This window comes from Musca domestica, unplaced genomic scaffold (assembly GCF_030504385.1).
Source record: "Musca domestica strain aabys unplaced genomic scaffold, Musca_domestica.polishedcontigs.V.1.1 50, whole genome shotgun sequence".
NCBI lineage: Eukaryota > Metazoa > Arthropoda > Insecta > Diptera > Muscidae > Musca > Musca domestica.
The window spans coordinates 3,616-17,625 of record NW_026712347.1 but is presented as its reverse complement, the minus strand read 5'-3'; positions in this window follow the sequence as shown (position 1 = coordinate 17,625).

The following is a 14,010-nucleotide window of genomic DNA, read 5'->3' as shown; positions in this document are numbered from 1 at the left end:
ATATATATACTTTGTTAGGTCTGTAACGGAATGACAAAGTTAATATACCGGTGGAGGGCATAAAAATAAATTTCATTCTGTTTTGATGGGTAGGTATTTCCAATATTTACTATTGAATGTTGTAAATGCCGATTTTTTCTAGAAAGTTTACGGTCAGCCGATTTTAAGCCAAACATGTACCATACATACCAAAATACATGTATCATATTCATTCTTTCGTAAGCCATGTACAGACAGACAAATTGAGTGGCTGAGTTCGTGGCCAAGACATTCAAAAACACAGTAGTGTTGTGACGTATGAGTGTTATAATAATTTCCATTTCATATCACTCATACGCAACGTTTTCATACAAACGACCCCAGTCCACAAAACTAGATTAGGAACTAGTTCGTCTAATCGAACTAGAATGGCACAAGTCTAGAAATCAGTCATTAGCCCTATGACGAGCTTTCAAAATATGAACTGCAACTATATGATATCCTACACCACTATGCGTATTTATTAGAGCTCCCGTGACAGAAAAAAATTATATTGGGAATTTATGTGAAGTAGATCATACCAACGATGAACCTCATTTGAATGCGTATCATGGCTATAGAATAGTCATAATTTGGGAACTATATCCAACTCTGAATCGATTTTGAACAAATTTGACGGAGACTTTTGTAACTCAAGTACAAAATAAAATTGATGTGTAGTGCATGATATGACTTCGATAAGGATTATATAAAAAAGTATTTTTTGGATATATACCAGACTCAGTTTCACCAAATGGCAAAATTCAATTGAATATGAAAAAATCTATTCCATTTGGGCTTATATTAACTGGTGGACAATAACCATGAAATCGGATGAAGATGTAAATCGAAGGTACAAAAAAACCTGAACCCATCTCTATAAAAAAAAATTCGTAGGTATTTTCGTGCAGCATCTAATGCCCGGCATCAAATATCTTTGTTGTAGAGTGCATGTAACTCATGTGAAAGACTTTAACACCAAATCGGATGAAACATCAGCTATAGCTATATCTGAACCCGTTTTCATCAAATTTGAAACACTTATTTTTAGGCTGACCTCCGTCGGAGGTGCCAAAATTCAGTCCACTTTGGCTGATATTGGCATCAAATACACAATAAACATGATATTGGATAAAGATATATGGCAGCTATATCCAAATTTAAAGCGATCCCGATAAAATTTGACAGATGTATTTTTGCGCTCTATATGTTATCTGGTGCCAAATTCCATTATTGTGGGGTGCACAATACGCATGTGAGAAAAGGGGATGCAAAAAATTTCATGTACTTACTTCTAGACTGAATTCGGTCGGATGTGCCAAAATTCAGGTCGTTTTGACTGATTTTGGCCATTTGATGCACAATTAATCCGAAATCGGTTGGAGGTATATATGAGAGCTATATCTAAATTTGAACAAATACTCGCCAATTTCAGAAGGGTTCGTCCTTGGACAAAACAAATTGTTTGGGAAATTTAATATAAAAGTATATATATTCAAGATCAGCATAAAATGATAAGTCGATTTAACGATGTCCGTCTGTCTGTCCGTCTCTCTGTTAAAAACACGATACATCCTACCTTATTTGACGTAGAGCTTCACAATTTGGCAGAACAATTTTATTGTGTCTGGGATGGTTGGTATTGAAATCGGTCCACTTTCTGCCATATAACGGTACCTCCCGATATTCGGTATTTTGATGATTTTAGCCACATTATTCACCGGAATTGTTTCAAATTTGGTATTTGAAGTTCGTAATGGATAGTACAGCCTAAGATAGAAAATTTTCTGTGCAGGTTCACGTCTTCGTATAGCCCCCATATAGCGGTACCTCCCTATATTCGGTATTTATTTATGATTTTAGTGACATTAGTCACCGGAATTGTTTCAAATTTGGTATTTGAAGTTCGTAATGGATACTACAGCCTAAGACAGAAAAATTTTTGTGCTGGTCCACGTCTTCGTATGGCCCCCGTATAACGCTATCTCCCGATATTCAGTATTTTAATGATTTTAGCGACATTTTTCACCGGAATTGTTTGAAATTTGGCATTTGAATATTCAAATGGCTTATGACAAATGTTACCTACGAAGGTCCATGTCGTCGTATAGACGCTAATATTTATAACAGCTACATTCAGTATATTTAAGATTTTAACAAAATTTTTAACGTATTTTATTGTTTTTGAGAATTGTCAAATTCGTTCCAAATGGTGGAGGGTATTCAAAGTTCGGCCCGGTCAAACTTACATCTTTTTATTTATTTATTATACCCTCCACCTTGGAAAGGAGGGTATATTAACTTTGTCATTCCGTTTGTAACATCCCTAAATATTCGTTTTAGACCCCATAAAGTATATATATTCATAATCAGCATAAAATTCTAAGTCGATTTAACGATGTCCGTCTGTCTGTCTGTCCGTCTGTCTGTCTGTCTGTCTGTCTGTCTGTCCGTCTGTCTGTCTGTCTGTTGAAATCACGATACAGCCCACATTATTTGACGTAGAGCTCCAAAATTTAGCAGAGCTATTTGCATTGTGTCTAGGATGGTTGGTATTGAAAATGAGATATATCGGTCCACGTTCTGGTATAGTCCCCATATAACGGTACCTCCCGATATTAATATTTTAGTTTTTTTTACCACATTTTTTTTACCGATTTGTCTAAAAATTGGTATTTGTGGGTCATAATGGTTTCCAGCTCCGGTGGCGGAACATTGCATGTATGGGTCCATAATTTGGTATAGTCCCCATATAACGGTACCTCCCGATATTCGGTATTTTGATGATTTATGCCACATTTTTTCACGGATTTGTCTTAAAATTGGTATTTGTAGGTCATAGCGGGTCCCTGAGCGTGTGGCAAAACATTGCATGTATAGGTCCACGTTGTGGTATAGCCCCATATAAAGGTACCTCCCGATATTTAGTATTTTAGTTTTTTTACCACATTTTTTCACGGATTTGTCTGAAAATCGGTATTTGTTAGTCATAATGGGTTCCAGCTCCGGTGGCGAAACATTGTAATTATAGGTCCACGTTTTGGTATAGCCCCCATATAACGGTACCTCCCGATATTCGGTAATTTGATGATTTTTGCCACATTTTTCAGGGATTTGTTCGAAAATTGGTATTTGTTGGTCATAATTGGTTCCAGCTTCGGTGGCGAAACATTGCATGCGTGGGTCCATGATTTGATATAGCCCCCATATAACGGTCATAATTGGTTTTGTTGGTCATAATTGGTTCCAGCTTCGGTGGCGAAACATTGCATGCGTGGGTCCATGATTTGATATAGCCCCCATATAACGGTACCTCGCGATATTCGGTATTTTGATGGTTTTGCCACATTTTTTCACTGATTTGTCTAAAAATTGGTATTTGTGGGTCATAATGGGTTCCAGCTCCGGTGGCGAAACATTGTAATTATAGGTCCACGTTTTGGTATAGCCCCCATATAACGGTACCTCCCCATAATCGGCATTTTAATGGTTTTTGCCACATTTCTTCTAATGTTTCTTTTACCCTAAGGTGGAGGGTATTAAAAGTTTGGCCCGGCCGAACTTAATGTTTTTTTACTTGTTTATTTTATTTTTTTTTATTTATTTTTTTTTTTAAGTTTAAAAGCATTATCCAAACGGTCTTACTGGTAATTGTTGTTTAAAGTGGAACATGTTTGAACTCAAATACTATTATATAAACATTTGTTCTTTTTTCAATGATAGGGTGTATTAAAAGATTGGCCCGGTCGCACTTAATGTTTTTTTCTTACTTGTTTGATTGCTGGCACGGAGATTAAAAACCGTGGCCTTAATTTTTGTAGTCTGACGTTTACACTCTGTGGCACCGTTTCTCATTACTGGGTATGATAAAAGTAAGTCATTATTCCTTGCAAGTTGTTTAAAAAAAAAACTTATTTTATTTAGCATACTGGTTGTACAAAATACTTTGTACATACTTTTGAGTGCGATTGAGGCGCTCGGAAAATGTAGCAATAACAAATAAATGTTCTAAAATTAAATATTTCCCAGCCGCCATAAAATATCACATGTGAAGAATTCGGTGATCTTGTGCGCTGACGCATACGATAATGTGTGAGATAATAAAGGTTATGACCCACACGCACAGATATTGATGCGTTCAGTAGATGCACAAGACCACTTGAATGATATGTCAAGCAGCCCTGCAATGTTCTCCATTCAATATTAGAATACATAAGAACAATTGTGTGGCTGCGACTAGGTTAAGTTAGATTAGTTTCAGTAGTACGTAAGGAACATATTTTAGAAATAAAATTAGAATTGAATCAACAGCCTAACCATTCGGTTGGTTTTCTCTTCTCAATCATTGGTCAATCGAGCCTTCACTTTTGTCAAAGTGAAACGAATTAGCGACCACAAAAAGAAAATAGTAGGAGTTTTCCCCCACCAGTGGTAAGAGACTCACTACAAGCAGAAGTAGCTATTCTTCAAAAAAGAGGAGAATAGCTACCAATAAAAATCCGTTGACGGATAAAATTATAAAGAGCCATAAAGGCAAAATTTAAAAATATATATTTAAAAAAAAGACCCACGGGACAAATTAAAAAAAAAAAAACATAACAAAAAGAGGACCACAACAGTCCCACATAAAAAATATACAAATTTGAAAAGAGGACAGCAAAAGTCCAAAATAAAAAAGAAACAAATTAAAAAAAAATAGATAAAAGCCAAGAAGGCAATATAAAAAAGTTTTGAAAAGAGGACAAATGAACCCATCTAAATTAACCAGTTACGACGGTACTTGAGGGTACACCAAAAATATCTTCCAACCCATATGAAGACATTGTCCTGTGATGTGGATATGTGTATGTTGTAGCAATGAAGCTTTTAGCAACCCGGAGTCGCAATAACACAGACTTGGACATCGATGAAGAAATCGAAGATTCGATGAAACCCCCATTACGATGTACACTCTCGCTGAAATGTGACTATTTAACTTGGGAAGAGCAAATGGAAGAAAACAGACAACTTAACTATGTCGAAACAAAGGAAGATTACGACAGAGAATTAGAAGATGGTTTGCACGAACAAATGCAAGCAAATGAAAACAAGTTACAATCTCTGCAGGGACAAGCAATCGAATTGCGTTCTCAACTAACAACCGAAGTGGAAAAAAGTGAAATGATATTGAGAAATGCGAAGGCCCACGAAAAATATCTGCTCGCCAAATATGAAGAAAACCTGAGGGCCAAAGATGAACAATTCGAAGAAAAACATCGTGTTCAGAAAGATCAATTGCGACATCTGAAAACGAAGTTAGAGAAAGTCAATGAAAAATTGGCTAGCTCGGAAAGAGCGCGGCAAGTCTTGGAAGCTGAGAAAGATGACCTGCCCAAGCAACTAGAAAGTGAAAGAAAGGGGCATAATGCTGTTAATCTAAAACAGATTCGATGTTTAGAAGGAAGTATTGTGAAGTGTTTCCCGCCGGCAAGTCCTCATTTTGAGGAACGGAAAAAAGAAGAAAAGCCGCCACGCACAAAAGGTCCAAAAATTGTCGACGAATGTGGAAAATTAGCAGGAAAAGAATGCATCGATGAAGTAGAAAAAGCCAAAGAAATTTCTCTGGTTCCGGAAGTATATTACCAGAGAGAAATTAATTACAAACCAACATTAACCTTAAGAACGGAAGCAGAGCGTACCATGGAGCCAATGGTAATCCTTTCCGACGTGAATGATGGCGGTCTGCATAGAAGGACTATGAATGCGGTATGGAGAATGAAGCCGGCAGATAAAGGTGGTGGCATTGGCAAGAAGGATTGGGCAAAGAAATGGAGTCGTTTCCTGGAAGCAGTTACTTAATTGAATATTTATATTGTTTAAGCATGTATAGTTAGTTTCTTTTCACATTTTTTATTTAAATATTTTATAGTTTACATATTCAACTTTATAAAATACAGTCCACTATTAACATACGCATTAAGCCGCCCGAGAGAATGTACAAAATACTTTGTACATACTTTTGAGTGCGATTGAGGCGCTCGGAAAATGTAGCAATAACAAATAAATGTTCTAAAATTAAATATTTCCCAGCCGCCATAAAATATCACATGTGAAGAATTCGGTGATCTTGTGCGCTGACGCATACGATAATGTGTGAGATAATAAAGGTTATGACCCACACGCACAGATATTGATGCGTTCAGTAGATGCACAAGACCACTTGAATGATATGTCAAGCAGCCCTGCAATGTTCTCCATTCAATATTAGAATACATAAGAACAATTGTGTGGCTGCGACTAGGTTAAGTTAGATTAGTTTCAGTAGTACGTAAGGAAATATTTTAGAAATAAAATTAGAATTGAAACAACAGCCAAACGTTCGGTGGTTTCTCTCTCATTCACTGGTAATGCACAGGTGTGTGGTGGTTGTTTTGTATGTAATGTTGTGTGTTGTTAGAAAAAATCTACTTTTTTCTTATTTATATGTTATCTATATGTTTTTTTTTTTTTTTTTTTTTTTTTTTTTCAAAAACTCCTTGGTGTATATCGAATAAAAACCATCTGCCTTCATCGACGTGACCTAGCCCAAAATGCTATCAAAAATTGACCTAAACGCCAAATCAAACATTGAAATGCTCTAAAAACTCTGTTCTAGTCTCTTTGTTCGGCAATCCTCTTAGGAGTAAGCGAAAACAAAATTTCAACACACATTAATGAAAAAGTTTACAGTTGTTTTGCTATTTTTCACAAACAAAAAGGGATTTTTCAAACTAAAAAAAAAAAACGAAACTTTTCTCAACTATCCAAAACTGACAATATTAACTACAACCATTTGAAAATTAGCTTTTGTTTGCTTCAATGGTTAAAACTGTCAAAAGTTGAAAATCGATAAAAATACTTTTAGCTTTCTCCAGTTGACATTAATTACACATTGCCATGCAGTGACACGAACAAAACACGCCAACACATACAGTGACACGTGTGAATCTGCTTTCGGAGGGAAACTGTGTTGCAAACTCCTCCTACACAGGAAGTTCTATCTTTTTTGGTGAATTAAGGCGAATTTATTACGTGCCATTTGACAGAATGTTTCGGGCTGCTTCTGCTGCTAGCATTGTAATTGTGTCTGTTGACAAATAAAATTCCAATTTCAATAACTTCAATGTTATGGGGGGGAGGGTGCTGAAAAGGAAACTGTTAGGGAAAAGGTTAACAAAAAAAAATAAACTTTCTTCAAGCATAGTTGAACGAGTTGAGAGGAAACTTTTTTAATCTTCTTACAAAAGAGACGTACACAGACACACACAGCAAGAGTTGAAATGAAGAGGGCTGGTGGGGGCTAACAACAAAGACAAGCTTCAAACTTTTCACTTAAATAGCCGGAAAATTAAAACACTATAACAAGTTTTGTTCTTCTTCTTCCTCCTCGTCGTCGTCATTTCGTTTTCTTCGCCTTCGGTGAATGAAACTAAAGTGGCATTTTGTTATCACCATCTTCATTGCATTCGGTTGCTGGGGAAACAACAATTAATGACACACCCGCAACCACATTACCCACACTCACACAAACGCACACGCAATATTCTAACCATAGTTTTCCCCCTAGTTTTGCGGTAGGGTGTTTGCTCTAAGACAAGTTGGTATTTAGTTGATGGCTGTGTTGCCCTAGCTTGCCGGTGGTGTTGTTGTTGTTGTTGCTGCTTGGTGTTGGTGTTGAATTGAGGAACTTAAAACTGCTAAACTTGAAACTAAAACAAAAGGAAATCTCTATTGACACAAACTTAGCAAAGCCGAATGAAAATGGCACTCGGAAATAAAGTAGGTAGTCGAAAACAAACCGGAAAAGGAGGTAAACCACGTAAAGATCTCCCCCTTAGACACACGCACACAAAACTTGGTTAAAAGGTAAATATTTATGTTGACAATTTGAAATCTTCCTCTTCTGGTTGTCGGTGGCGTTCTTCTTGCAAAGTTATTGATAGTTGAAACAATGATATGCATATTTGGTATGGTTAGGGTTTCTGGGGGAGGTGATAAAGGAAATATGGTAATTTAAGGCACAATTTATTTTAGTTAAGTTATGCTCATTAACAGGCATCATTTTTATATATCAAAATCCACCAATAGAGAAATTTTATTCACAATAACTTTTGTACAACAGAAATAAGACACGTATATCTCAGAAATATAATCGGAGACCATTTAAATATAAATCTATGCCAAGTAAAAATTCTAGAGCCTCCTGAAGCGAAGGAAGGAAGGAAGGAATTAACTTATGTTACTCATTACCAAGTAATAAAGAAACAAAACCGAGTGCTCTAAGTTCGAAACGCATCATGGGGGACACGATAAAAATAAGTCGGCTATTTCAAAAATCACTTAATGTTGAGTTCCCCTACATGGCCGTCACAAATTTTTGTTATCTTATCAAAGCCGCAAAATTATGAGGCACTATTAAATGGATACCAAAAATTTGATGTAAAATGGATTATTTTTTTTTTTTTTTTTTGTTTTTGGCTTAACTATAGTTCAGTAAAAACTTTCGGATTTTTATAATCTATAACCACATAGTGGTAAGGGTATTATGTCTTTGTGTATTTGTTTGTAACATGAGAAGGAGGATCATCATACAATCACTTTCTGAATTGATTCATGGATGTCAGCCCGTCTGACATTTAGGTACCATTTATAATCCGATTGAGATGATCCGATTGAGGTGAAATTTTCCAAACAATATTTGTTCGGCTCAAGGACGAACCCTATTGGAATTGGTGAGAATCAGTTTAAATTTAGATATAGCTCCCATATATATCTTCAACCGATTTCGGGTTAATAGTGCACCAAATGGCCAATATCAGCCCAAATGACCTGAATTTTGGCACATTCGACCGAATTCAGTCTATCAGTAAGTACATCGAATTCGGAAAAAATCGGTTCTGATATCCATATATAAGTTTCACCCGATATGTTGTTTAAGTGCCTCAAATTCGATATGATATGTGGTACTAGATATCTTATAGAGCTCGGAAATACCTTTGCCAAATTTTATCGAGGTCGGCTAAGGTTTGGATACCCAAATGAACAATCCCAGAAACAAGTATTTCAAATTAGGTGAAAATTGTTTCAGACATAGATATAGTTCCCATATATATGATATATAGGTGAGATGAAGAAACTGCAACCAACTTCAGACTGCTATCATTTTTAAACCACTCGTCCGACAGCTGTTAAAATTATTCCAATGACAGCTCATGATATTGTTTATAAGTGTACAAAACCATTTTGTTGAGAATTTCCAGAAAAAAAGTTATTCGTGATGGAATTCGAACGTGATAGTATGATTTTCGTTAGAGCACTCCAGCATTTAAATGTGAATAAATCTTTTGGTCTCGTACCATCGCTCGTTACCGTGATATGTTACCGGTAGCGTAGCCCGACGTCAAGGAAGTGGATGGGAGAAAACAGCAACATCAGCAGAAATGGTTCGAAAAATAAAGAAGCGACTTGGTCGAAATCCGCATCGCAGTGGCCGCAAAATGACTCGAACTGAAAATATCGCAATAATCCATTCGGCAAATATTGAAAAATGAGCTCGGGGTAAAGCTATTGAAATTCCAAAAAATCCAATAACTTACACCGCAACAGAAAGAAAATAGACTCAAAAGAGCTAAAGAGTTGCTTCGCTTGACCGAAAGTTGTTAACTGCCGAATTTGGTTTTCTCCGATGCGAAAACATTCGGTGTCCAGCAGTTTGTAAGCAAACAAAATGATCGTGTTTATTTGCAAAGAGGTCAGATGAAAATGTGTACCTTCGGTGGTAGTGATGGTGTGTACCACCGGCCATAGTGATGGTGTTCAAAGAAGTTCAAAATGACCCATGGGGTCTTCCTTACAAGATAGTAATGAAAAGGGTAGGTAACCGAAACTGTATACCAGGAATAAAAAATCCAGAGTGGGCACGAACTATTGTAACCACACTATTCCCGAAAAGTGCTATACCACGAGAAAGTATACCACTTGAGGAAGAACAAAACGCACCACGGTTTACCGTGCTGGAAGTACGCCAAGCCTGCCAAAAGCTTAAAACAAAGAAAGCACCAGGACCAGATGGAATACCAAACGAGGTAGTCGCACTTCTTGGAAACATGTGGCCTGAACTTCTCTTAGATGTTTTCAACAAATGTCTCGATACGGGTATTTTTCCAAGTGCATGGAAAAAGCAACAACTTGTACTACTCCGAAAAAGCAATAAACCATTGGACAACCGTCGTCCTACAGACCACTCTGCATGCTCGACACCTGTGGAAAGCTTTTAGAAAAATTATTACTGTATAGGCTAGAAGCAGAAATAAACAGAAGAGGAGGATTCTCTGGCCTGCAGTTTGGATTTGTTAAAGGAAAGTCTACTGTAGATGCTATAAAGGAAGTGGTAGAAACATCAAAAAAATCCATGGATCAAAAACGCTTCTGTGCAGTTATCACCCTGAATATTAAAATGCATTTAACTCGGCTGACTGGAACGTAATACGACAAACGCTTAGAAAACGCCAAATTCCTCATTATCTAGTGAAAATGATCGACAGTTATCTAGAAGATAGAATTCTGCTGTTTGATACCATATTAGGAGTCCAAAGCTATAAAATCTCATCAGGCGTACCTCAAGGTTCTATTCTTGGGCCATTTCTCTGGAACCTGATGTACGACGATCTGCTAAATATGAATCTACCGAAAGGTACAAAGCTTATTGGATACGCAGACGATGTGGCACTATTGGTCGATCAACCACAACACCACTAATAGAAATAGTTGCGAATGACTGCCTCTCACGAATCTCCAGGTGGCTGACATCAAAAAGATTATCACTCGCTGCTCACAAAACAGAGGCAATTATAATAACTAGGAGACGTGCATTCGTCAATCCGAAGTTAATGGTGGACGGACATGAGGTCACCATAAGCAAAAGTTTGAAATATCTGGGAGTATTTTTGGACTCCAAACTGTCTTTTGAAACCCACGTTAAAGGAATTGCAGAAAAGGCATTATCAACAGCAAGCAAACTAATACGCCTAATGCCCAAATTGAAAGGTCCAGGACAACTGGTCAGAAGATGATAATAACGGTTGCTTATGCACAAATGTTGTACGCAGCTCCTGTTATTAGTGATGCCATTGCGAGCAGTAAAAAGTTGACTAATATGATTGAGAAAGTACACCGTGCATGTCTACTTCGAGTTACATCCGCATACCGAACAGTGTCCACCGCAGCACTGTCGGTATTATCTGGCATACCACCAATAATCCAGCAATTTGAGGAGAGAAAATATGTTTACGACCGTCGGAAATGCCTGTCATGCATTCATAGTAGCCAAGAGCTGCAGCAAATAAAGATGGAAGCTAGACGCATATTAAGCCAAAAATGGCAAGAAAGCTGGGAAAACTGCCCAAAAGGACGACATACATTCGAATTAATCCCATTTATAGAAACATGGACAAAACGAAACCACGGAGAACTTAATTTCTTCCTGTCCCAAATATTTAGCGGACATGGAAATTTTGCCACATACTTACATAGGTTTCATATTAAAGAAAATCAATTTGTACAGCTTGTGGACTATATGAAGACACCGTAGAACACACAGTCTTCAGATGTGAGTACAATGAAAGCAAACGGCTTGCACATAGAATATGTGTCAACAATAATAGCTCTTTAAAAGCAACAGTAATAGGAATGCTGGAATCAGAAGAACAATGGGTGAAATATACTCATTATATCCAAGATATAATGACGGCGAAAAGTCTTCACGAGAGAAGACAACGAGCGAACCCCTAATCATAGTATGAAAATGTGGATGGGGGAGTAGATAAAATATGAAGGCATAGACCAGTCAATGAACTGTACCCCGAAGTAATGCGAAAGCGGTCCCGGGGTATTGGTTCCTGTGTAGGACCACTATTGGTAGCATGCTACCATTACGTCTAAAAAAAAAAAAAAAAAAAAAAAAAAAAAAAAAAAAAAAGTGATGGTGTGTGGTGATGGCCGCCATAACAGCCAATAGTCGCTCTCCGCTCGTATTAATCGACCGTGGCATCAGAATATATGCCGAATATTATGGCGAAAATATTCTGGTGGGTGTATTACGGCCTTGGGTACGCAAACATTTTGACCGCAGACCCTGGACATCCCAAAAGAACTAAGCACCTTCGCAATCAGCACGCGCCACCCAAGAATGGTTATAAATGGTCACCAAAATCTCCGGATACCAGTCCGTTGAACTATTATGTCTGGAGTATTTTGGAAAGCAAGGTTGGCACTAAAAAATACCAAAGTGTCGATCACCTCAAGTAAGCGCTTCGGCGGGAATGGCCCAAAATACCGCAGAGTAACATTGGGTAGCGTGTGACGGTTTTATGGCAGTTTGAATCCGTTCATGCCAAACGTGTCCAATTCGAACAAATCTAAACTTATCCTAAATTTGATGCTATTCCGACATGTTTGCTTGCATTCTTTAAAATTAAAACAAGATGTTTGACTTTGTTGCAGTTGTTTATCTCACCTGTACTCTGTAGTACCAATTGTTTACAATAAAATCCTAAAAAAGATTTGTTTTCTCAAACCCGAAATTCTTTACATAGAGCTAAGAGTTTCGCATGTAGGTCATTAGCAGGTTTACTGAAAATATCCGTTCTTAAGCCCCAAATCCGGTACCTTGAATTGGAATATTTCATGTAATTTAATATTGAAATGTGTTCTGGCATACTGTTAAATTTTATGAAATTCGTGCTAAATTGTTCAAAATATTGTGTTCATATAGATAGAATTCTGAAATTAACTGCAAAAATTATTTAGTTTTCTTTATGAGAATTAGATTTAAAAAATTGCACGTTTTGATTACTTAAATGAAAACAATGATATCCAATTCGAAAGACGTAGAACTGGAATTCTGGATATTATCTTAAGAGCCACTTCTATTAAATTGGGTCCAAAAGCGACAGTATGTATGAGCATTCTTACTGAAAAGGTTCATAATCATAGAAGTTATTAAAAAAATCATTCTAAATGTCAAAATTTTGTAATTAGAGCAAAAATTCGGAAATTTCAATTAGCTTTAGTGCTTGAAAAGGCACCAACTATTGTACTTTAGAAACTAGAGTCCTGAAACTTCTTATGTTGTTAATCTGAAATTTGGTATGCAGTTTCCGCAAGTACTAAGGGACAAGCACTAATGCTTAAATTCTCTAGTTTATGATCAAAGATTCATAAGTTGTGTATGGAAATGCCAATCTGATGTGCGGAACTTCTAGGTTTTCATATCGGACATCTCAATATAGTTTGACACATTCATTCGCATTTCAGATTTTATTAAAGTATTTTAAAAGAATAATCTCAAAATACTTCCTCAACTAAAAAACAAATCCCATTACTATTTTCACGATTTTCTTGCCATTTCAGCACCCAACGACAACAACAATAACAACAAAAAGATGTTATGTTTAGATTTGCAACATCATAAAGGAAATACGCTTTAATTCCCTCCTTAAAATGTCACGAATGAGCTCATGTATGAGAGTAAAGCGGAAACATGGAACACATTCCCACACACACACACACACCCACCCACCAAAGGTAATGTGGTTTTTGCCAATTTAACTAGAAACCACACACCCCGTTGGCTTATTTTTCTTCAACTTCTAAACGACACCAGGTAATTATGCATATTTAATCAAAACTTTCTTAAAAAAAACACACAACCAACAACACGAAATAAAACCAGCAAAACACCCACCACGTCTATGTCACGTCACTCAATTATATCAGTCACATACAGAGTCAATTTCGAAAATCCGGAGAAAGAGAGAGCCACACTCACACACTTTAACACAAAATGTTTCCACTTCAGCCTGCATAAATAATTAGACTTACAACAGGAGAGAGAAAAAAGAAGAACAAAAAATAAAACGTACAACAAGAAATTCTAAGAATTAAAGTAAAACCATTTTAGTGAGGACTAAGATG